The 24,974-nt window shown below is 35.9% G+C and overlaps 2 long non-coding RNA genes across 2 annotated transcripts; one reads left to right on the top strand and one right to left on the bottom strand.

Annotated features, from left to right (window-relative positions):
* Positions 1-12,073: 12,073 nt before the first annotated feature.
* Positions 12,074-21,699, bottom strand: LOC148861459 (uncharacterized). The gene is made up of 3 exons (XR_016112420.1): positions 21,149-21,699; positions 13,920-13,974; positions 12,074-12,285 (listed from the first exon to the last, which is right to left on the bottom strand). It is a non-coding gene; the product is annotated as an uncharacterized LOC148861459 (long non-coding RNA).
* A 665-nt stretch (positions 21,700-22,364) lies between these two features.
* LOC148861458 (uncharacterized) lies at positions 22,365-23,462 on the top strand. The gene is made up of 2 exons (XR_016094779.1): positions 22,365-22,746; positions 22,834-23,462. It is a non-coding gene; the product is annotated as an uncharacterized LOC148861458 (long non-coding RNA).
* Positions 23,463-24,974: the final 1,512 nt, after the last annotated feature.

Raw genomic sequence — 24,974 nt, 5'->3', positions numbered from 1 at the left:
TGACCAGTCCAAAATGGTTCAAAGTATTTATCGGATTGGATGGGACTTGGTCCATCTGTAACAGATTCATATCGGACAGAATCAGATTGGACCAATATCTGGTCCATTGATAATCTTAATTCTAGATAGGCAACACTAGATGATTAATTGGTTATGATCGATAAATTTTCAATTTTATTTAAAGGTTGTTTGGCAAGCCTTTTTAAGTTGATCTTTCAACAACCCAATAGGCCAAAGGACATATTGAGCTTTTATGGTATTGTCACCAAGTATCATTAGTCTATCGAGCTGTTATAAATGAATTAGAAGGTTATTTGAAACATAAAAGACTAAAAGTTTCATTTGAAGACAGACCAAAAGTTTTTCTTGATTTTCAAAAGTTTTAGTTTTACTTTAATTAATTGCCAAATAAAAAGACCAAATTTTAATCTTCTAAGCTTTAAAAATAAAAATAAATAAATAAATAAACCCAAGGAAAGAATTGCCAAACGCCTTCCTTAATAAAACCCCAGCATCGCCTTTATGCAACCAAAACAACAACCCAATGTCAAGGGTACATTGGTTACTTTGCTTTTATACCTTTTATTTATTCACGTGGAAGTAACAAAGTAGCAGTGGTATTTTAGGAATTATATATGAACCTTTTATTCTACAAGATTTAGTTATTCATGTGGGAACACCAATTGCAAACTATCACTTTATTCTACTAAAGTAAGGAAATTCTTTATATCCTCATACATGTTGGATTTTAATTTCACTAGAGATACAGATTAAATTTAATGGTGCTTGATTCATCAATTATATGAAAAACACATTTATATATATGTTTTGAAAAATAGTTTTTTCTCTTGTTAAAACCAGTTTTTAAGTTGTCCCACATTGAAAAATTACAAAACTTGTTTTGATTTTTTTAATAGGAGCCTATTTATACTAGTTTAAAATAAAGAGAAAAGTATGGAGGCCTGCTACCATACAACGTACGTGTGCATGTGTACAGTGCAATGAGGTGCATTTTGTGAGCTGAAGGATTTAGTAAGCTGGAGAGCTAGTAAGCAAGTAATCACACGTACCCCATAGTGTTGGGGTTTGAGCCCTTATATAGGTGAGCATTAAGAGGCACTATTCAAAGTTAACAATCATTAATTGTTAACTATCTTTTTAACAGTCACAATATTTGAAATTCTTATTGTTCAATGAGCCTTTTCTGAACCAACACCTTCCCCTGCTTCATGACTCTTCAAAAATTATTTAAGGAGCGTGAATCAAGCAAATGCACACACAAGTTTTTTGAAATCATTCATGTCTCTCTCAGTTCGATCTATTACTGTCTCATAAGGTTTCTTTGGAGACTCTTCAACTTTATTGGTTGTAGATTTTCGCCCAAGGCTCTATTGTGTCCTGGGGACGGATTTGCCTGTAATCCAACAACAAACTCAGTGGAATTGAGTGAGAAAAAATAGCGTTCTAAAGACAGTGCCTTCAAACACGCCTCAAAGCTTCTCCTCCAAGTTATAGTGACCTCAATTTCCCAACAATACACAAGCACATTTGTACAATGGTTGGGTCATGGCCTGTGGCAGCTCGTGACCAGAGAGCCAACATCCTCATCCTCACCCTGCCTTGCTAATTTTTTATTTTTTATTTTTTGCTTTCATAATTCCTATCTAGCTATTTTAGGTTGATTGATGAAATAGAAAATTGGGCCCAAAACCATTTGACACTTGGTCAAATTAAAGTCTTTTTCCACACAAATTTCATATTAAAATTATGGGAATTTGTCTAAAACTTACTATGACTTTACATCATTTCTCTTAAACTCTTTTCAAAACGTCCAAAAAACCCCATGTTAGTGAGATTTTGTTTTCCAAACTCACCATCCATTAGAGCAGCACCGTTAGTCATCATAAACAGAAGTTGTTCACGTCAGCATGAATACAATTTTCATGTCCAATTTTGCATGAAGTCACAAATCCGGCCCATTGGAAACCCAATCAAAAACTCCAATAGTCAAACCTGTAACAGATGTTTATACACGCCAGAGAACTTCCCATTTCCAAGAAATTCACTAGAAAAAGTTTCAATTCCATCGAAGAAGACCAAACAATTTATGAAGCTCAGGAACTCTGATTTTAGGTCAAGAAAGGTGAGATTTTGTTAGGTGAACTTCGCTGCAAATGTCCGTGCCTATGGAAAAGTGGAAAATACGATTGAAAGATTTCATAAAGAGATGTTTTCAAGGATTCAATGAGTTCTTATTCAAGGGGGAACCCTGAATATTTACAAAGTGATTTGTTGAAGTAAGCATTCATCGACAAACCTAAAAGGAAAAAATAAGAGATTCAAGGGGTGTTTTGAAGTGTGGATGAGAAATTAGTGGGTGTGGATTGGTCCACACCACACCCTGTGGTAAGGACCAATCCACACCACACCACAGTCCACAACTATTCTAAACTGTGAACAAACTATGTGGACTGGACCAACCCACACCCACATTGGCATTCTATAGCGTGGTGTGGACTGGTCTACACCACACTTTTTGATTCCATGTATCTCATATACATTTTATGAATGATATACATGGTTAATCATAGATATCTAGTTTTTGCATAAATATTTTGAAAAATGCATCAATGAATTAATATTAACCAATAAATATTAATTTTTTATAAAACAATAGTAAAATAATTAAAAATTTTAAAATATTTAAAGATATTATTTTATTGATAAAAAACATTAAAATTTTATAAAAATTATAAAAATAAGTAAAATAATCAATATTTATTGACAAAAATATTTAAAATAATATATAAACAATTGAAGCATGCGATCAAAAATAGGGTTTTGATCCAATGGTAATGTGAAATAGACAATAGGGTTTCAGAGAGACTTATGAAGCATGGGATAAAAAATAAACAGTGGAGGGGATGCATCCACGAAATTTTTTCCATTGATGCTTTATTAGGGTGTGGACGGGATGAACAGGTCTTCATCCCATGACAAGATAAATGCGGTGCCAAACACCGCCTTAGATTTTCATAACTTCCTTGGCAGATGGCATGAATGAACTGGATATAGTTTTCCCAACCCATCAAACTAGATTAGGGCTATCAATGGGTTAACTCCAACCCTGCAAACATGATGGACCCGAACCTAATTGGACCGGTTCTGGTTTCAGAAACTGGAACTGACGGGTCAACTTCAAGTCTTGATATAGGGTCTCGATTACTATCACCTAGTCCTAAACTGATTCAAACCTGACCCGATATATATAATGTATAATATATTAAATAAATAAATTATATATACATATAATATAATATATATATATATATAGAATATTTAATATACATTCAACATAAATAATTATTTTTTATTTATTATAATTGGGTCTGACTGGTCTGACCCAATTATCCCGATAACTGATCGGTTTGGTTCCTGGTCCAAAAATTATAGACCCTATCGGGTTCGGATCCTCAACATTTCATATTGGGTCAATTCCGATTCCGGCTGATTCCGACCTAGACTTGACCCACTGACAGTCCTAAACCAAATCTTATTGTCATTGGATGAGAGGTCAAACTCTACCACTTTAATCAGTACTAAAATCATCTTAACTAACTCGAATAACTACATACATACATACATACATATAATAATAATAATAATAATAATAATAATAATAATAATAATAATAATAATAATAATAATAATAATAATAATAAATAAAATATAGTTATAGAAAATAACATATAATAAAAATATTATATATATAATACTTTTACTTTTATATATAATAATAACTAATTATTATAATTCTTAATTTTTTAAATATCAAATAAAAATATTATATATATTTTTTATTTTTATAAAACATTTTTCTTAAGTCGAGCTGCTCAAGGTTCTAGCTAAAACTAAGCTCGAGCTCTTAAGCCTTGTACTCCCTTGGCGAGTTGAGATCGAATAGCATGCTATTCGGCTTAGCTTGGCTTGAATCCACCCCTAATCCGAGTGAAGGAATTAAACCAAACAACACAAATTAGTTTCAATAACAACAAGAGCAATTGTTTGTTGTCCATGGGGTTCGATGGTATCTATCAAAAGAGGAGAAAGAACGAACAAGGCTATAAGAGCAACACTGGAGAACAATCACAACAAGGATCTTGGCAGGGCTCCGTAGGCACGACAACTATAACCTCAGAATTAGAGCTAACATTAATGATGTGATAGTTGTTCTGGTGAGATAGATTGGGTTGGTCATCCTTCCATTTCTTCCCCAACGGTGGTTATCTTTTTCTTCTTAGGCAATGCAACGTAATTGGGATCTGTTACTCACTGAGCTCACCTTGCACCGACCTCACTGCCACATCCCACCCTATATTAGGAATATCTCTATATGAAATTATGAATAATAAATACAAGTAAGGGAGATGTTCTCGATGTGAGGCTTGGACATGTTGTGAGGTCAGTGAAAGGCACGCTCTATGAGGAGTAGATCAGGATTTGATGCAACAAGGGTGATTGTTTTCTTCTCTTTGAATAAGATTCAAACAATTTGGGTTTTGGGTCGAATATAATAGGGGCATTTCTAGAATATTATAAAAGGGTAAAATGGCAATCTAAGAACATCCATTAATTTGTTTAATGTCAAGTTACTAACATGGGGTTCCTTGGACATTTTGAGAAGTTATGGTGAGTATAAGAGAAATGCTGAAAAATCATAGTGAGTTTTATACAATTTCCCTAAAATTATCTAAAGGCTCATCTGTTATATATATATATGTGTGTGTGTGTGTGTGTGTGTGCATGTATGCATGCATGTATGTATGTATGTATGTATGTATGTATTAAAGGAATGTCTTCAACAACAACCCCCACCCTTTAGACACGTGGCATTGTAAAATTTCAATAGTTAGAAGCTAAACTCTCACTCTTAAAAGAGTCTATCCATTTACAAAAAAGTGATAACTCCACTCTCTTAAAATTCACACACGTAGCATCATAATCCCTAAAATGTGGCCACTTCAAATGTTATGGTAGTAACTGAATTTTATTCAAACACAACCATTTCAAAAGTAACTATTAAACAAATAATTTAACTTAAAAATATTCAAAATATTAAATGGATAAAATAAAAATAAATGAAATTCATAAAAATGACTAAACAATTAATACAAATGGTGTGAGTTTCATTCTTTTAGATGAAATATTTTATTAATTGCAAACTAGATTTAACTTTTTTTTGGAAGCGTAACCTAATTTAGATTTTAAAAATAAATTTATCAAATAAATAGTGAATACCAATTAAAGTAGGTTATTGCTTACAAATAAGACCTCATTTAATCTCTTTAAATTATATTAAGAACAACATAAATTAATATGATTACATTAATCCTATGTTTTATTAGTATTTGTTTGTTGATGTTTTTATTGGTTCTTTAAGTACAAAATTCAAAAACAAAAGTGTTTGAAATGATTATAGTTTATTATGACTTATAGCTTATAATAGATCATTTATGGGCAGTAAGTTGTGGGTGGCCCAAGAAACAAAGAGGAGATAAAGAATAGAATATTAAAAAAACATAAAAAAATGTTATTAAGGTTTTGGTATTTCTAATTAAGATTAAGTGATTATCTTAAAAGAAATAAATGATAACATGTAGTAGGGGCTATACAACTATCACGCATATAAACAAATCAGTGTATGATATCATATATATATATATATATATATATATATATATATATATATATATATATATATTTATTTATTTATTTATTTATTTATTTATTTATATATGATATATTAAGGTTCAAGTTGGGTCAAGTTGCCCATGGGGTCAACCCTAACCCAACCCGAAATAAAATTGGGTTCATAAATTTCAATCCTAACCCTAACCCGAGCATCAACCCAACTTTTTAGGATTGGGTTCGGGCCAATCTAGTCCAAGTTGCAGCCTTATGTTAAAGTGACAAATTGTTGAGCACGAGGGCATATCCATGCTACGTAATGGTTAATTAAGGGTCCATTTAATTGACAATCAGAATCAGAATCAAAATGATTTATTCTCATATTATGTTTGATTAAGAGAAGAATGGAAATGAAAATTGAAATCAACATAAATGAGATTTCATTTCCAAAGGAGGGAATGAGTTACGAGTGACCATTTCACCAGAAATGGTAATGGGGTTCCCTATTTCAGCAAACCAAACGGGGCCTAAATGGATCACTATGTGATCAAAAGATTAAATCTTTGAGAAATTTATTTTCGCTTTCTATTTCAATGGATAGCAAGTTCATATTGCAATAGCATAGAAGACCATCAAGAAGAGCCCAGAATTCGGCTTGGAAAGAGGTTGTGAGGCCATAAAAATTGTAGAAAGCCACGATGAAAGAGCCACGAGAATCTCGTCCTTGGAACTTGGCTTACACTGAGAAAGATAAACTCTCTTCGAACAGAAGAAAACAATAATGCTGTAGAAAGGTGACACAAACATATGAGGTGCCTAGCATCGTTTGTTAATGGCGGATCCTAATTTGATTTGAGTGAGAATCTGCTAGTCACTTCATAAACTTGTACCACCTGTCCTCTACAATTGAAAAACAGCTCTTTAAAAATTAATGTATTATTATTAGTAGTAGTAGTTAGAGTATTAGAGATAGCAACGATGTGAAGAAGTGTCGCATGATAACCCTCCATGTTTGTAGGAGAGGGTGCAGACCCAATCCCGATGGTGTAGCTGACGTTTAGTGATGGACAGAGACGTTAGCATCTACTAGAAAACGCCAGTTTGCGACCTACGACGCTGAAGACGATCTTTCTGAAGTGTGTAGCGTTCGATTCGCTTTCTAGTCACTGTCTTGTCTTACTGCCCTACTCGGCACCAACGCGCAGATAAACAGAGCACACAGAATAGGTGAGAGCGGTATTCAATGAACCGTGAGAGTGGTATTCAGGTTGCCAGTGCCCAGTGTCATTATTAATGATGAACCAAAATTTAGCGTGGTCCCATGTGGTTGAGGTTTTTAGGTATTTGGATTCCGACGCCAATGGTTACTTTCATTATTGTGTACTGAATTGTTCCAGAGACGGCATCTATTTGTTTTTGAGCTAGCAAACGATACGACAATGAATCAATACCTACAGGGTATTTTGTTACAGTTCACTGCAATCTTCAAACCACGTTACATTGATAAATGAAAATTTATGCCCTGTCTGGTTCGCAGGTATAGAGATCTGAAATCAGAATCGGAATGGGCCAATCGAAATCTCATTTTCATTTTTGGTGGAATGATATTTTCTCATTTGAGGGAATGATAATTCTTTTCCCCTCTCATTCTAGCTTATTTTAATTCTCATTCCAATTAGTGTTTGAACCAAAACTGAAAATGGGTACAGACCATTCTGATGGATTTTGATTTGGATTCCAATTTCAACTGTGAACCAAATAGGCCCTTAGAAATTATAAGGGATTGATCAGGGCACAATTCATCTTTGATAAAATGAGTACATTCCGCATTCATATAGTACCAAAACAAGCAAAAATAAATAAATAAATAAACAGTCTTCCATATTCATGGGAATCAGGATCTGCTCCTCTTACGGTTGTATGCCGGTCGGTCGGGTTGCCATGTGGCTGCCACCATGTCTTGGGATCGGCCAATATCCTCAGCCACATCAACATGACAGCGGGTGTCATGCACCTCAACATCTCTATGTCACTAATAAGCACCCATGCCAAGGAACATGGAATCATTCAAAGACCTCGGCGACCAGTCACCCCATTCGAGTGCCAAGCACCCCTGCAAGGAACATAACGAGTGCACCATGACAATTGACTATTTAAGGGCATTACCATCAAGGTATTCTCTCTCTTCAACCCTTCAATACTATAGCCTCCTTTCTCTCATGCTTTTCTCATTCTTACTCGGTCCAAACTAGTTTGCCTTTCAACAATTTGGCCTGACCAACCTTTTCACCTTTTATTGACTTGAGCATTAGAATGCCTTCCCTAAAGACCTGATCTCATCTATTACTCGTCCACCTTAATTTGGACTGCAACAGCTCCTCATAGAATATACCTTACATCAACCTTAAAGCACATCCCACTGTGTATTGGAAATATCTCATAAATAACACCACATAAATCCACACTTTAGCTGATGTCACAAGTGGATGCCTTATCAAATTCACGGGATATATATAGTTCATTGAGATTGGCTTTGTAGTAAAATTTAAAATAGTAGCATAATAACATTTGCCAAAAGACAAACACTACTGACCCAAACAAATCAAAATATACGAGGGTCGTTTTGCCTTTGACTTCATGAGCGTACATACTGTTTATAAAAGGGATGTGTCGCCTAATAAACAGTATTACAGTTATGCCTCAAAAAGCAAAAACAATAAGTTAAAAACTTTTTTTTTTTTTAGTTTAAAACAGCCCTTAGGGTAAATTCATTGCACCCAATCTTCTTCCAATGAATGAATAAGAAAATCAGGAGGTAAGAACCAAGTAGTGATCCTACACATATGACAAACAAATTTTGCACTTACATGGGCACCCCTATTGCCTGTACGAGGGATAGGTGTAAAATCAAATTTACATCAATGGAAAAATGTGAACCGGTTCAGTGATACTGATAGATGTAAATTGGAACCGGTTGGAACTAAATATTTACTCCGATTGTGTTTGGTTGTTATAGGTGTAAATTTGATGAAATTTTTTGTCGGTATTTGGAATACACACCAGTGTAAATTTTACATAACTTCTCTTGCATTAATTTGGATTTTGGACTACATTATCTTATTTCCAACGGTTTTTCTTTCTTCTTTATGTTTGTTGCTGCTGCAGTTTTGTTCTCGTGGGGCCCTACCCACATGGGATAAGCAGTCAAGGATAAACTCCTTGCATCTAAAAGAAGGAAGAAGTACAGATTTATTGCGTCTTGCTTTTGATCACCATCCGTGTAGGCATTGTTGTAATATCGCTTTATAGATTTAAGAAACTCCCTAGACTGGGTAGTAGCTTTGGGAAAACCTGAGAATCATGTCACAATCATCCAAATTAATGTACTTGGAGAGAAAACTCAAGCCATGCCACAATAATCCAAATATCATTCTGATCACAACTCGATATTCATAATTTTTTTCAAATGAGTCATACCGGCCTTATAAATTTTTATACATATATATTGATATATACACTTTACCACTTTTTAGTTAATTTTGTCAATGCTGAAGTCCTTATTGGATATGTCATTTGGCTTTTCAGATCAAAGTATCATAAACAGTGTAAGAAATTCCATACCCCAGCAAACAATAAAGAAAAGGTTAACAATGTGAATAAGTAAATGAATGTTTTTCCAGTTCACATAACTTTCTTCTCCTCATTTTTATGTGAATAACAGAACTGCACTTCCATCCAGAATTTTTTGTTTTTGTTTACAATACAGTAATATAACTAGTCAAATGGTTACAACCAGCAGATAAAGTTTATTCCTTCCACCTGAACATAGGTGAGATCCTTTGATGGCCATCAAACGTTTTTTTTTTTTCTTTTTTTCTCTTGATCGATATAAAGAAATGGACCATCAAAACCTCCAACTTCATAATCTATGTAAAAAACAAAGATCTTAGAATCAAGTTAAACAGTAGACCTGAAAGTCAAGATATAACAGAACAAATGAACATATTGAAATTTGAAAGCCCATGGCCATATAACTGCTTAGCATCCAATGCCATATACCAAAGTGACAATGCTTATTGACTACTAGAACAAATTATTGAGAAGTCCTTATGGCTTTCCCATATAGACAACATTTCAGATATATTCAAAACTCTTATCTCACTACATAATCCTGAATAATTTCTGTTACCACTTGAAAAAATCTTCAATTATTTTTGGCATTCTTCATTTCCTATTAGAGCCCTTGTTTGCACCAATTGTTCTTTCTAACTTATGCAGTAGCCTTTCTTTAATATGGTTAAACCATCTATATTATCTTCGCTTATCATATAATTAATGTGACATGTTGGTTCTATCCTCTGTTCATTGGATACACTTATGTAATCTATTAACAAGTCATGCTTACCAGGATCCTCATCACCAGTACTTGTTGATGGGGGCTGTTTCTTGATTGCCTAACATTTCGGTTTATAAAGAATGCATGGCCTGTCTGATAGCTATCCTATGACCTGTTAGCTCTTCTAGAAGGCCTAAGGCTTATCTATTTATCAGGTTGGAATGATTTGGTAATTGAAGGAGGACTGCCAAGTGGGCGAATGCCGAGTGGTAGCTGAGAGGATGAATTCAGCTGCATGTCAGCATGTGGTCTTTGGCCCCTCAGACTATTAAAGTTGCTAAAGCTTTAGCTTACTTTTGAAAATCCGTCTTTAATATCTCTATGTATAAGAATGACAGAATCTAACATGAGATCTAGTTAAACTATAAGCAGAGTCATAAAGCTGGTCAAACCATAGTTTTTTAGTTAAAAACAAGAACTACATGTTGAGCTACAACAATTGGTTTTAAACCAAACATGAATCTCGTTTCTCCATTCTCTTCTGCTCAATGCCCTAATAAGACAAGGATTTCTTCTAACCATTAAATTCTAAATTCTTATTGACATAGTTTAACCCTTCTGTTGGTATTTTCTACAATAAACTCAACCCTAGAAACCAAAATAGCCTAAATTCATCGTTTTAAACCCTGGTTGCTAATGTTGGCTTTGCTGTGTTGCCACTGATTTCTAACATGTCAGCATCTAGGGGTTGTAGCATGGAGACATGACTATAAATGAATAAATTAATACATAAGTTGGCATGCCAACCTCTAGAATCCACGGTATGAGGGTAGGGAAATAAATTTTAATGTTTTAAATTAAATAATAAGTACTAGCCAAAATAATAAAACTAAAGAAAAATTTGGAAACTTGCAATGTTGACGCCTTTGTCATTAAGAGCTTGTGCAGTATTATTGGGTACTTCTTTTTCCAACTTTGGGAACATCATCAGCATTGAGAAGCATCAATGAGCCTCAATGGGTTGATAAGAAAGAAAAGTGAAGTGGGCCATGTAGGGGCAAAGTGTAGAAGAGCAGCAAGGTGATTAGGCAGAATCAATTTAATCACTCTGAGCTGGTTGAACCGATTTAACAACTTGTTTAAGTTTAGGTTGGGTTCATCTTGAAAATAGCTGAGAACTGGATAGGGGCTGTTGTGTGGACAGGGCTGGGTATGGAAGGCTTGTTTAAGTTTAGTAGTCTTGTTGCTTGAGAGTTGAGAGAGAGCCTTTATGGGCTGTAATTGGAAATTATCCAATGAGCATTTATGGGATGTAACTGGAGTATCACCAAATTGTTTGGAGATCTTGGATTTGTATGGATATGAAATCTCTCTCTTAAGATGCACTACAAGATAATAAATCTATAGCCACGGACAAAACCATAGCTATAAATGCAAAAAAACCGTAGCTATAGACTAATAGTTATGAACCAACTATGGTCAAGAAACAGTAGCTATAGTCACGGTAGCTATAGGCAATAGCTACGGATGATAGAATCTGTAATTAAAAGTCACCTATAGCTACAGTTTGTCTGTAGCTAAAGCCTAAATTAATAATTATATGTGCATTTTTAGCTATGGTTTTAAAGTTATCCGTAACTATAAAATTGACTTTATAACTACAATTTGTTTTACAACCGTAGTTAAATGCCACTCTATAACTACAGTTTTTAGATGTCCGTAGTTACAAAATTTGGATCTATAGCTACGGTTTTGTGATGTCCGTAGTTACAATTATGAATTTATAGCTACAGTTTAATGACTAGCTAAAAATGTAAATTTACAACTACGGGTTTAAGTTGTCGTAGTTAAAAATGAAAACCTATAGCTACGGTTTAGTCAATATGTAGCAAAAAAGCATCTATAACTACGATTTTTCTGTGCATAGCTAAAATTGTTAATCTATGGCTAATGGCTAGATCCTAAAATTTTTTCCATTACATTTTTTAAAACTTTTTTCCTGTATTGAATACAATCACAACTTATTTCATTCATAATATAAGATGAAACTTGAACACAAAATTCCAATAAAAGATTATATAATGAAAAAAAGAACTGCATCTCAGGATGATTTAATACATCCATATGTTTAAAATCTATTATAAATTCAAGGATCTTGAATACATGAACCTCAATCCCCCAAAAAAAACTTGACATGTAAAATTTGATCAAATTTGTCTTCATCCGCACATGTGAGGTATATAACCTTTAGCGTATTCAACCTATAAAAAAATAATAAAGAATAAGTTAGAAATCACATTTTTTAAAATAAAAAATACAGAATGATATATTATGTGAAAGCAAATATCCAAATGTGGATTTCAGCCCTGACTACGTTTCAAGCAAATATCCAAGAGTATTACAATTACAATATGCACACAAGGAACTATAGGGTGAGAATATACACCATATATCACTAGCTAGGCCCTTGACATAATTGTGTCCAATCTCATTTCCATTATTATATATACTCTAATCTTTTTACCTTTTTGGTTAGATGAAATCATTAACTTGATCTATTAATTAATTTTCTATTCATTAAAATTAAAATTCTTTCTAACCTTTCATTTTTCTCAACAGCATGGATGAAAAATCCTAGACCAATGCTTCATCTATTGCTAAGAATAAAACGAGAACTCATGAAAGAGAAGATATTAGTTGAAAACACTACATTGAGATAGAAGATGGATCTAGGAAAAGTGGAAGAGTGCTTGAACTTGACTATTGTGAACAGTAGTGGTGGGATACATCAAATTAAGGAATACTTAGAACATATGGCAAGGATGCAAAAAGCTGCCCTAATGTTCCTCCTCAAGTTAATGACTTGATCAGGCGTGCTCTAACATATACATCTTTGCATTTGTCAACTCCTTTTCTCTGTAGAAGAAGATGAAGATGGATTTCACTAATGCCTTCATGGTTGTGATCTTGATTATCGATTCAATTACAACTTCTCTAATACAAGCATTGACAGCCTCACAAAAAGATTCTCTACCTGCATTGTTGCTTGCCCCTATTTTGGTCTATGAATTTCTCAAAAATCTGTAGTTTACAGCCACGATTCATCTTTTAATCAGAATTCCACATTGAAAATAGATGGCTCAGTCTTACACCATATTGTAGCAATGCTGGAATCCGAAGCACCTTAACCAAGTACATTGTTAGATGATTGTTTTAGGTTTGATCAACCATACTTTTGCTGCAAGCTGGCTTCTTAAGTTCTCCACCGATTGACAATTTGTCCCCCTCAATTACTTTTGCTGGATACTTGATCAAATTCAAACCCCAAACAACAGTTAATTCTGTAAACTGGATGATTTTTGTTTTTCCCGATCTAGCTCCTTTTGGTGAGTTCAGGTATGAATGTTTTATAGAAACCTAGTGGCAAGGGAAATAAGGAATGCAGAAAAATGTTTTAACATGGCAAAGTCAGGTGCTAATATCTTAAACCAACCTAGTAAGGGAAATAAGGAATGCAAAAAATGGTAAACCAGACTTGTAGGAAGTTAACCCTATAAACTGGATGCTTTGTGTTTTTCCCAATCCAGCTCCTTTTGGTGAGTTCAGGTATGAATTTTTTATAGCAACCTAGTGGCAAAGGAAATAAGGAATGCAGATAAATGTTAAAAGAGAAACATGCAGTTAATGGAAAATAAACTTTGTAAAACTGATGCTTTGTACTTTCGTGTCTCTTGATTCCTAGCCTACAAAAAGGCTTGAAAGTCCAAGGCTTGGCTTAAAACTCAATTACACATGTATATAATGGAATAACACTTATCACACTAATCCTTGAAATAACTAATTAAGGTTGAGAATAGGAGAGAGAGAGAGAGAGAGTAGGGCATTATATTAATACCTATAAAAAAATATCATGTTCAATGCTTCTTCCTTGCAACTGTTTGCCACTTAATCTAGCACATATAACAAATAGAACAAAATAATCATAACCAAACATCATTATCATCAAAGCTAAAAGTATTGTTAGTATATATGAATATTAAAGAGACAATTTTAAGACATGTATCATGGTACACATAAGAAAGACATGGATATATCAACACATCAGAATTGTTAGGATACACAGGGATTTGGATATACTAAGTTAATCTTTGAAGCGACTTGCTCATGCATAGAACAATGGGTATTAACAGTTTGAACTCCCTCCTCATGTAGGGAAAGGTAAAAGGAAATCTATTTCAATTCTCAAAACCCACACAAACAGAATAGATTTAAAAAATTGGTCATTTTTACTCGCAATATGTAATACCAAGCAATTGCTAACTAATAACTCTGTATTTTGATGCCTTAAGGGCATCATTTTAGGGGTATTTTAGACCTTAAACTGACTAGTGTATACCCTTTGTCCAGTTAAATTCAATGTTGTGACCTCTGAGGGTCCTTGTGCAAATTCTGAGTAAAGCTGGGAAATTTACAAAGTTTTTTACATATTTTGGGAACCTAGTGAGAATTCCAACTAAGATAAGGGGTGTTTCTATGAAAAACTAAGCACATGAGGGTGCCACCTATCTGCGAAACCCAGAAAGGCGCCCCTCCTACTGTATTAGCATACTCCCCTCTCCTTAGCAAACCCTATGGCACCTCCCCACTCATTCTTTTCACCTCTAACAAACCCTAACTGCCCCTAATTGCTAAATCTTCACCTTCCACTACTCCCTAACATCTAATCTCAACCATCCAAGCCTTAGCAACCTCTCATACCCTTAGATCTTCACCTTGCAATCTCCACCCTCCATTCCAGGGGCCATCTCTTTAGCATTCTAACCCTAGGGCGCCACCTAACCCCTAATCTCCACCATTCAATCCTAGGAGCTTAAATCCCAACCCTCCATACTTATGGGTGCCCTCTCCTTTTCACTATAGCCGTAGGATCCCTCTAGTTTAATCCTCACCTTCCATTCTTAAACCCTAGGGGTGCCCATTCTTTGCATAAACCCACTAGTCGCCCCTCTCTTTCTCTCTAATCCCAGTTTTGTCCACCCTTCTCTATAAAAAAGACCCCAAAGGCCCTGGAGAAGGAGTTGGTCAATTCATCTAGTTCACAAGGCTAAGGTTTCTTAAGGAGTTCAAGGGTTGTAGAAAGAAAAAATGCCCAAATCTTGTTATGAGGGGTTCCTGCAAGCAATCTAGCCAATCTGCAACTACCGCCACTGGATTTGATTAGCCATCCCTTTCGTAAATAATAGAGGGGAGCTTATTTACATTGGCCCCAAGATCCAATAGGGCCCGATTGAAAATGATTTCAGAGATGACACAACTTATTAGAAGAGCACCAAGGTCTTTCGTTTTCCAGGGGATTTGGTTTAGGAGAACCGCACTAACATATGCCGAGAGCATCACTTTTTGTGAGGCCGATCGTGACTCCCTCTTTTGAGTACACAGCTCTTTCAAGAACTTGGCATAGGCCAGAACATGTTGGATCGCGTTGAGGAAAGGGATGTTATTATGGACTTGCTTGAATAACTCCCTTATCTCCTTGTTGCAAGTCTCTTTCGTAACAATCCGACTGTGAGTGCGGTTGGAAAGGGAACTACAGGTCGGTTCACTATAGGTTCTAAATTTCCTTTCCTTTTTCTCTCCCCCCCCCCCCAACTTATGGTCTTCTTGCTCATTTTCTTCTTTGATGTTTTCAAATTTCTTTGTCATACGGGTCCTCTAAAATCCTCCCACTCCTTAAGGTCGTAATAGCCTTGGCATTTTCAAACTGAGGGTTCTTAGGAGATTGTTGAACCTGTTGTAGAGGAAAACCCAGTGGCTAATTTCTAAGATTCGCAACCGGTTGACTCGATAGTTGTCCTACTTCTCTCTTCGCATTGACTTCGGCTAGCTGTCCTATTTGGCTCTCTAATCTAGTGATGGACAGCTACTGAGTTAGATCATCTGCTGAAGCTGCATGAATTTGTCATTAACTGTACTAGTCTGAGGAGGTTGTGGGTAACCTGATAAGGTTGGACCGACTAGTTCCTAGGGTAAGTCTGCTTTAGCAACTTACAATTGATGACAAATTTATGCAGCTTCAGCAGTCGATTCTAACTCAGCAGCAATCCATCGCTAGATTAGAGAGCCAAATAGGACAGTCAATGAAAGCCAATGTGATGAAAGAAGTAGGACAACTACCGAGTCAACCAATTGTGAATCCTAGAAATCAGCCACTGGGTTTTCCTTCACAGTAGGTTCAACCACCTCCTAAGAACCTTCAGTTTGAAAATGCCAAAGCTATTATGACCTTAAGGAGTAGGAGGATTTTAGAGGACCCGTATGAGAAAAAAAAATTAAAAACATCAATGAAGAAGAAAATGAGTAAGAAGACCATAAGTTGGGGGGGAGAAAAAGAAAAGGAAAATTTAGAAGAAGAACCTATAGTGAACCAACCTGTAGTTCTCTTTCCAACCACACTCATAATCGGGCCATTACGAAAGACGAAAGAAACTCACAACAAGGAGATCAGGGAGTTATTCAAGTCCATATTAATATCCCTCTCCTCGACGCGATCCAACATGTCCCAACCTACGCCAAGTTCTTAAAAGAGTTGTGTACTCAAAAGAGGGAGCCACAATCAGCCCCACAAAAAATGATTCTCTCGGCAGATGTTAATGCGATTCTCCTAAACCAACTCCCACGGAAAATGAAAGACCCTAGTGCTCCTCTAATAAGTTGTGTAATCTCTAAAATCATTTTTGATCGGGCCCTATTGGATTTTGGGGCCAATGTAAATCTGCTCCCCTCTATTATTTATGAAAGGTTCAGGATCGGCGATTTAAAACCTACCCCGGTAATTCTGCAACTCGTTGATCGATCAGTCAAGACTCCACGAGGTGTTATTGACGATATCACTGTCAGAGTAGAGGATTGTTACTTCCTAGTGGATTTTATCATCTTAGACATGACCCCAACCGAGGAACTGAACCATAACCCGATAATCTTAGGACGTCCGTTTCTAGCAACTGCTAATGCAAATATCAACTGTAAATCGGGAGAAATGGACATTTCATTTAGGGAGCAGAAAGTCCAATTAAATGTATTTAGTGCCACTAAGTATCCAAACCTAAGGGAAGATGAGTTCAAGGTAGATGTAGTGGACGACCTTATAGATGCCCTGTCTACCCTTTGTTTAGCCCAATCTGAGCCCTGTCTGTGTAAAGAAGAAAGCAAGTCCGGAAGTGTAGATATGAGAAGTGAGTGAATGTGTCTGGCTAAAGACATTTAACTTAGCGCTGGTTGGGAGGCAATACAACGTAGTTTTCAGTTGCTTTTACTTTTAGGATTAGAGTTTTTGTTTTCTTGATTCAAGACCAGTTGGCAGACCTTGAACCCCTTGGGAAAAACCCTCTTGATTGTTCCCTTTGGCCCAAGTCCTTTTGTATCATTCTAGTCATGCCATTAGGGACAATGACATTTAAGTTGGGAGGTAAGGAAAAATAATAATAATAATAATAATAATAATAATAATAAGAGCTAAGCCTTTAGAAATGCAGAACTAAAATTTTCACTGAAAATTTTAAAATTTTTCCACTAAAAGAGATTCCCGAACAGAAAAAGTTGAGGAAACTGATAAAAGAATATTGAATTTTGTAGAGATTAATAACAAGTGACAGGAGTTAAATTGGTCTTGTTTGAATGTTGTCAAAACCGTTTAGAAATTGAAAATACTCTCAAGTTTGCCTCTGTGAAGATAAGAAGAGAAAGATTGAGAAATCAGACAAAAAATTCTTCAAATTAATAGAGGCAGTGGACTACCCTGAACAGTGTTGAATTTTACACAGAGCAAAAAAAAGAGTGAGAGAGAGAATAAAATGTCAATGCACATCCTAGACTTAGTAACTAGGTCTCTTCACCTAAGTTAAGTGTCGAGATTCCCGTCAAACGAGAAAGGAAATGCCGAAGACACTTACCTAACACTTAGTAACTAGGTCTCTTCACCTAAGTCAAGTGTCAAGATTCATGTCAAACGGTGGAAGATAGCAATAAAAATGTGTGTGCATATCAAGTTCAGAGGTAGAAATCCACTGTCAGAAGAAGAATACCCGCCTGATTTTAAAAATCAATCTCAACTTATCGAGACAATCTACAAAGGGTATATAAGATTTTTAAGCCAAGTTTTTGTAATGTTTAAGGCATTATGGTTTTAACCTTTAAACCCAACACTGATCTATACAAAGTTTGAGAATTCTGGAATCAGGATACTTGGCTAATTTTGTTAGGGATGATCTTGCAATGGGAATGATCTCTTTACTCAGTGTAATTTTAAGGTTGCATTGCTAAGGGACTAGCAATGGTTAAGTTGGGGAGTGTGATAACTCTGTATTTTGATGCCTTAAGGGCATCATTTTAGGGGTATTTTAGACCTTAGACTGACTAATCTATACCCTTTTTTCGGTTAAATTCAATGTTGTGACCTCTATGGGTCCATGTGCAAATTCTGAGTAAAAACTAGAAAATTTATAGAGTTTTCTATAGATTTTGGAAAGCTAGTGAGAATTTGAACTGAGAAAGGGGTGTTTCTATGAAAAACTAAACACAGGAGGGTGCCACCTATTTGTTAAACCCAGAAAGGCGCCCCTCCTATTGTATTAGCATACTCCCCTCTCCTTAGCAAACCCTAGGGCGCTTCCCCACTCATTCTTTTCACCTCTAACTAACCCTAACCGCCCCTAACTGCTAAATATTCACCTTCCACTCCTCCCTTACATCTAATCTCAACCATCCAAGCCTTAGCAACCTCTCATACCCTTAGATCTTCACCTTGCAATCTCCACCCTCCATTCTAGGGTGCCATCTCTTTAGCATTCTAAGCCTAGGGTGCCAACTAATCCCTAATCTCCACCATTCAATCCTAGGAGCATAAATCCCAACCCTCCATACTTATGGGTGCCCTCTCCTTTTCACTATAGCCGCAAAATCCCTCTAGTTTAATCCTAACCCTCTATTTCTAAACCCTAGGGGTGCCCATTCTCTACATAAACCCACTAGTCGCTCCTCTCTTTCTCTCTAATCCCAGTTTTGTCCATCATTCTCTATAAAAAACAACCCCAAGGGCCCTGGAGGAGTTGGTCAATTCACCCAGTTCACAAGACTAAGGTTTCTTGAGGAGTTCAAGAGTTGTAAAAGGGAAGAACGCCTAGATCTTGTCAGGAGGGGTTCCTGCAAGCAGTCCAGCCAATCTGCAACTACTGCTACCATTAGATCTAATCAGCCATCCCTTTCGTTTTTTTTTTCTTTTATGTTATTTTTATTCTAGCAATCTTTTAGATTTAATTTCCGTTTGTTTGTGTGTTTTGCAGATCTTAATTCGTCTGATTCAAGGCTAAGGTGTCTCGAGGGGTTCGAGGGCTGAACAGAGGGAGAAAGCGTGTTTTTCGTCTTCCCGAACAGCTACCGCCACTGGATCCGAATTTTGGATCCTTTTTTATTATTTTTTGTTGATTTTAGTGTTCTTTAATTTCTGAATTTTAATTATTGCCTTGTTCAATTCAGAACATTTAATTTCAGTATTAATAAATTTTATGTTCTTATTTTCTGCAAATCCCATATCTATTTTCCTTTTATTTGTCCGGAACGAAAATAATAATTTTTATTCTTGCTTCCCTGTGGATTCGACCCCTTCCTTACCACGTACTACATTGTTTAAGGTTATGTGAAGATAGGAAAAATTTACAAATCTCTAAACTGGTGCCACCGGTGTTTGACGATGCATCCCAGATGCACCACTAACCAACCCAGAAAATTAGATTTATCCATATTAGTATTAAAGCAAGCTAAAGCATTCCAAACAAAATCAAAAGGAGATGACCAACTACATAGCAAGACAAGGTAATCCCATGGGCTAGCAAAAGGAATGGCCCTAGAAAAAGGACAAGAACCAAAAGGAATGCCAAATAATAAGCCTAAAATGAGAAGGAATTTTAAGTTTCTAAATTTGATTAAGAGTTTGAATAAGAGAATCATCCAAAATTGCATGAGACCTAATTCAGTGTTTCAACTAGAAATCATTAATACAAAACTTTCCTATAACTGAACCAGTCCAAATAAATTTTTCATTTCTACCCAAAAAAATATGAGATTGCAAGATACCATTGGCCAGACCATCAGTAAACAAATGCCTCACTTTATCACTATCCCATGTCCTATCCAATCGAATTAGATCCCTAACCAAGAAGGACTTTTGCTCTCTGCTAGGAGGACCAAAAACTGACTTAAAAACTTGACCAGGGTTAATCCAAGGAAAAGACCACGTATTCAATTCTGAATGTCTATGAATTTGAACCCCCAGATTAGGATTATCCCAATCTAATGCTTGTAAAACACTTATGAGTCAAGCTTCAATTTCGATTGTTGAACCACTGAACTGTCCCTTGGGATTGAAGGGCTATTGTCTATTCAATAATGTGTCTTTGGGAGGAAAGGAACCGATACATATTAAAGGATGTTGACTCATCATTTAAGGCCTTGAGAGGACATGCTCTATTTCTCCTTGGCTTTTGAATACTTGTTTAATGGAGTTAATGCATGCATAGTGATATAGGACTGATTGGGATTGAAGGGCTATTGTCTATTCAATAATGTGTCTTTGGGAGGAAAGGAACCGATACATATTAAAGGATGTTGAGTCATCATTTAAGGCCTTGAGAGGACATGTTCTATTTCTCCTTGGCTTTTGAATACTTGTTTAAAGGAGTTAATGCATGCATAGTGATATAGGACTGATTGGGGAATTTTGTCAAATAGATTCTATACGCCTGAAAAGGCATAATCCTCTCAATAAACTCCAAAAAAACCCAAAACTCAACCCACAATTCAGTCTGATCAAGATTCTCTTTAATATAGTCATATCATATTTTTAAAACCTGCAACCTATTAATAACTTGCACAAAATAGTTGAATAATTGAATTAATCTATATGCGTGAAACATATTTTATAGGTGGAGTGCTTTAAAAAAGATTTGGGACATATTTTATAGGTGGAGTGCTTTAAAAAAAACAATTCTTTCCAAATCACCATGACCCCAGGGAAACTAATCATTTCATACAAATAGATATCAAATGGGAGAAGATAAACAAGAAAAAAACCTGAGCCTGAGGTATCAACTTCGTTTGTGGTGAAGCTTGGTCAGGGATGGCATTGTGAGAAGATTGGTGAGCAAAAGCGATGAAAATAGAACATCAATGGCAACAAACAGTGGTCTTCAATCCTTCTATAATGGTGAAACTGAGAAAAAGAATAGCTAACCCTAAGTCCCTAACGACTTCAATGGCCACTGGCGGAATAGAGAATTGAGAACTGACAAAAGAGTCTTAAAAGAAGAAATCTTCGACCCTCCATAGCCCCTCCACTCAACCTAGCCTACCTTGGGGTTCCAACAAGCTAGGGTTCGTTTGGGTGAGCGCGGAGGAGATGTTCCAGGCTCGATATATAGATTCTTGACAGAATGAGAGAGAAGGGGATGGAGAAAATTCGATTATGGGAGAAGAAAGTGAAAATTTCCCGCGGGTGCTAATGTTACATTAGTAATGGACCAGGCGTGGGCTGTGTTTTGCACCTAGCTAAGATAAGGGATATGGCCTAGGGTTGGGATGGGATATCCAGGATTGAAACATAAGCCTGAGGCCTGTCCGAGCCTATTTACAGGCCTAGTATATATGTTTTATTATATACAATAAATAATATGGTTTCAAATTAATTTAAATAATTAAATTAATTTTTACGATTATTTTTATTTAATTAAATAATTTTTAATATTTATTTATTTATACTTTAGAGATTATTATCCTTTTATTAATGTACTTATGAAATAATTAATTAATAATTTATTTGCTAGATTTAATATTTATTTATTTGTTACTATTAATAAATAATAAATAGTTCTAAGTAATATTATATATGATTATTATTTATTAAATTTCCATTCATTACATTAATTTTTAATCAATTGAGTAAATATTTAATTAATTATTAATTATTATATATTTATTAGTTTATTAATTTAAAATATATTTATTATTTTATAATATTTTATAATCAATTTATAGCCACAAATAACTAAAATCCATGGCTATAATTATAAATAGTTTTTAATTACAGGCAAAGTGACTTTCAGCCATGAATAAAATGACTAGTCAAAGTGAACTTTATCTTTATAGCAACGGATTTTTATCCATGGCTATAAATTATAAATAGTTTTTAGCCACAAAAAAGCAGATCTTTAGCCACATACGAAATGAGCATAGTTATATGTCAACATATCCTTGTTTGTAATATATAGCCACGGATAAACAACTTTTAACTACGGACAAAATGTCCGTAGCTAAAGTTTAGCTTATAGCCACGGACATGAAATTGTTCGTAGCTATACCCCATGTTTTAGCTACGTTTTTTATGTTCGTAGCTAAATTTTAGTAGTTTCTTCTATTGATGGTTCTGTTTCTGATGACTTATTCATGGCCAGGCTTCAGGCCTAACTTTAGACTATGTAGGGCTCAGGCTTCGGATCGAATTCATTCAAAATTTGATAAAAGCCAAGCCCGAACCTGGTCTTGTTAAACACCCTTTTTAGCCTAGAATAATTTCCAGAATGAAACAACTCTTATAGTCTTGAGAATGAGATGGTCTTTTTAGTCCTTCCAAAACAATTTAGTTCTCCTTGTTTGGCGAGTTATTATGAGCTGAGGTAAGTTGGGGTTTTCTTGTTTTATTGTTTAATAGCCATCTCACCTTTATGCATTTTATTTATCAGTCCAGTTTTATTGTTTAAAAGGTGAGAATAGAAATAAAAAGATGTTATGAACTCATACAAAAGCTTGGGAGAATAGTTGTACATCTGGGCTCATCAACATTGGCGCAAGATCATCCACATTACATGCAAAAATTAATCATCTTTTACTGTTGAACATGGAAAAATGTAAAAATTAAACAGCATTCCATTTTGGATTATACTGTAACTTTAGGTGGAGAGTTTGTTTTTAGAGAGGAAAAGCCATTGCCTTTGGAACAAGACATGAAAATGGAAAGAGGCTTTGTTTATTGGGTAAGATGATTGATGGAGGTTTGTGTTAAAGTTGCTATAATTGTTGATGGGTATTGTGAGTGGAGGTGTTTTGTTGATGGGTATTCCTCTTTTTAATTGGAGGGGGGTAGTCTCTCTCTGTGGTGGTTTTGAAGAAGTTTTTGTAGATAGATTTTCTGGGAGTACTGTTTCTTTTGATTTAGAATGGTGGGTGGTCTTGTCTATCCTTGAATCTTCTTTTTCATTAATGTAATTTTCATTTTATTATAAAAAAAAAAGAGAAGCTGTTGTGTCAATTTGTGGGGAATTGGTTTGAAGGTTTTGATGTTTTCTGAAGACTAGTATTGAATAAAACTTATGATTGAACTTTACTTGCTCAATGCTGAGATTAATGCATGAGGTAACAACAAAACCTATGTGTATTAAAGCTACAAGGGTACCTTTTTTTTATTTTTTTGCATGAAATTAATCAATTAACTAGTCAAGAAAACAAGAAATGCATTACTACTTGGGAAGAACTCTAGATCTCATCTTTGACGAAATCATGAAATCTAAGCAGAAACATATTCTTAGTGCATGATAATATGGTCATAAACAAGATCTCTGTAATTATAATTCAATTAAACACACACAAACCCACGACTCCAAATCAAAGAATCAATTTGATAACCAACAAACACTGAGCATTACATTCCAAAAAAACACACGGGTAGAGAGATGGTTTATCAAAGAGGGATTAAGGAATCTGAACCCTATATTACCTCTTCTATTGATCCGAAAGGGAGAATGAACTGATGAAAGATGATTTGGTCTGACCTCATAAACGGGTGACATGTGTACGTGACTCGATATGAATAACAACTCGACATAAGCAAATTGGCACGTGGACATGACTCGATGTAGATGATGACTCAGCAAGTATCAGTTCGCCTCAGAATGAGCTCGGGTACAATAATGTCCCGAGCTGAAGGTACTTCAGGTTGAGTCCATCCTAGTTCATGGACTAAAACAACCGAGTTCACGATAGTCTAGACCCAAGCAAATGGGTCACCTCGGAGACGACTCACCTCAGGAAGAATCACCTCGGCATGCCACCAGCAACTTTCGTTATCAAATAGCCCTGAGCCCCGCGAGAAGCTTCCTATCTAACAATCGTACCTGTCAACCCTGAAGGCTGCACCCACGTCCCTTGCCTGGTGGCGCAGCATCTGCCAACTCTGAGGATTGCACTCATTGTCTCTCACCTGGCGGCGTCGTGCCTGCCAACCCCGGAGGTTGTCTCCTGCCTGGCGGGACCGTACCCTACAACGATCGCATTAGCCCACCTACTCCCCAGTCCTGATGATAATAGCCAATCACTCCAAGGCGTTACCTGACAATAGATCGTTGCGGTAGAGATTTGGGATCAGCCCCTCCAAACCTGCCAAAATGTTAGTATATAAAGACTTCAACCCCCTAGGAGCCAAGGTATTGCATATTCACCACTCTCTAGCTTCCTCAACTTCTTGCAAAGTCATTTTCTTCCTGTTCACAACTGAGTTCTAACTTATGCATCGGAGTGTTCCCGCTGGGTGAGCAACCCCAGGTTCCTCCATCTCTCTTCACGTAAGTATCTCTTGCCTGTTGCCAGTTAGGAGTGGCCGGATTACACATCATCAATTGGCGTCGTCTGTGGGAAATGCTTTGAAAAGCCTTCTCTACCAAACTTTCACCAGCATCAATGGCGTCTTCTAGCAACGCCGGGCAGAACAATGAAATGAACACTTCTGGGGGGCACCTTTAGGCTCCCACCATGCGTATCAATTAGTTTACTGTGCCTCTCAACACCTTCAAGGTCCCCACGCTGGACCTACCCCAGGTCGCCGAAGTGGCGAACGCCCCATTTCCTCCTG

Source organism: Nelumbo lutea, chromosome 4 (assembly GCF_056320005.1).
Source record: "Nelumbo lutea isolate HS-2025 chromosome 4, American lotus-T2T, whole genome shotgun sequence".
Taxonomy (NCBI): domain Eukaryota; kingdom Viridiplantae; phylum Streptophyta; class Magnoliopsida; order Proteales; family Nelumbonaceae; genus Nelumbo; species Nelumbo lutea.
The sequence above is the reverse complement of the archived record's forward strand: the minus strand, read 5'-3'. Positions and strand labels throughout refer to the sequence as shown.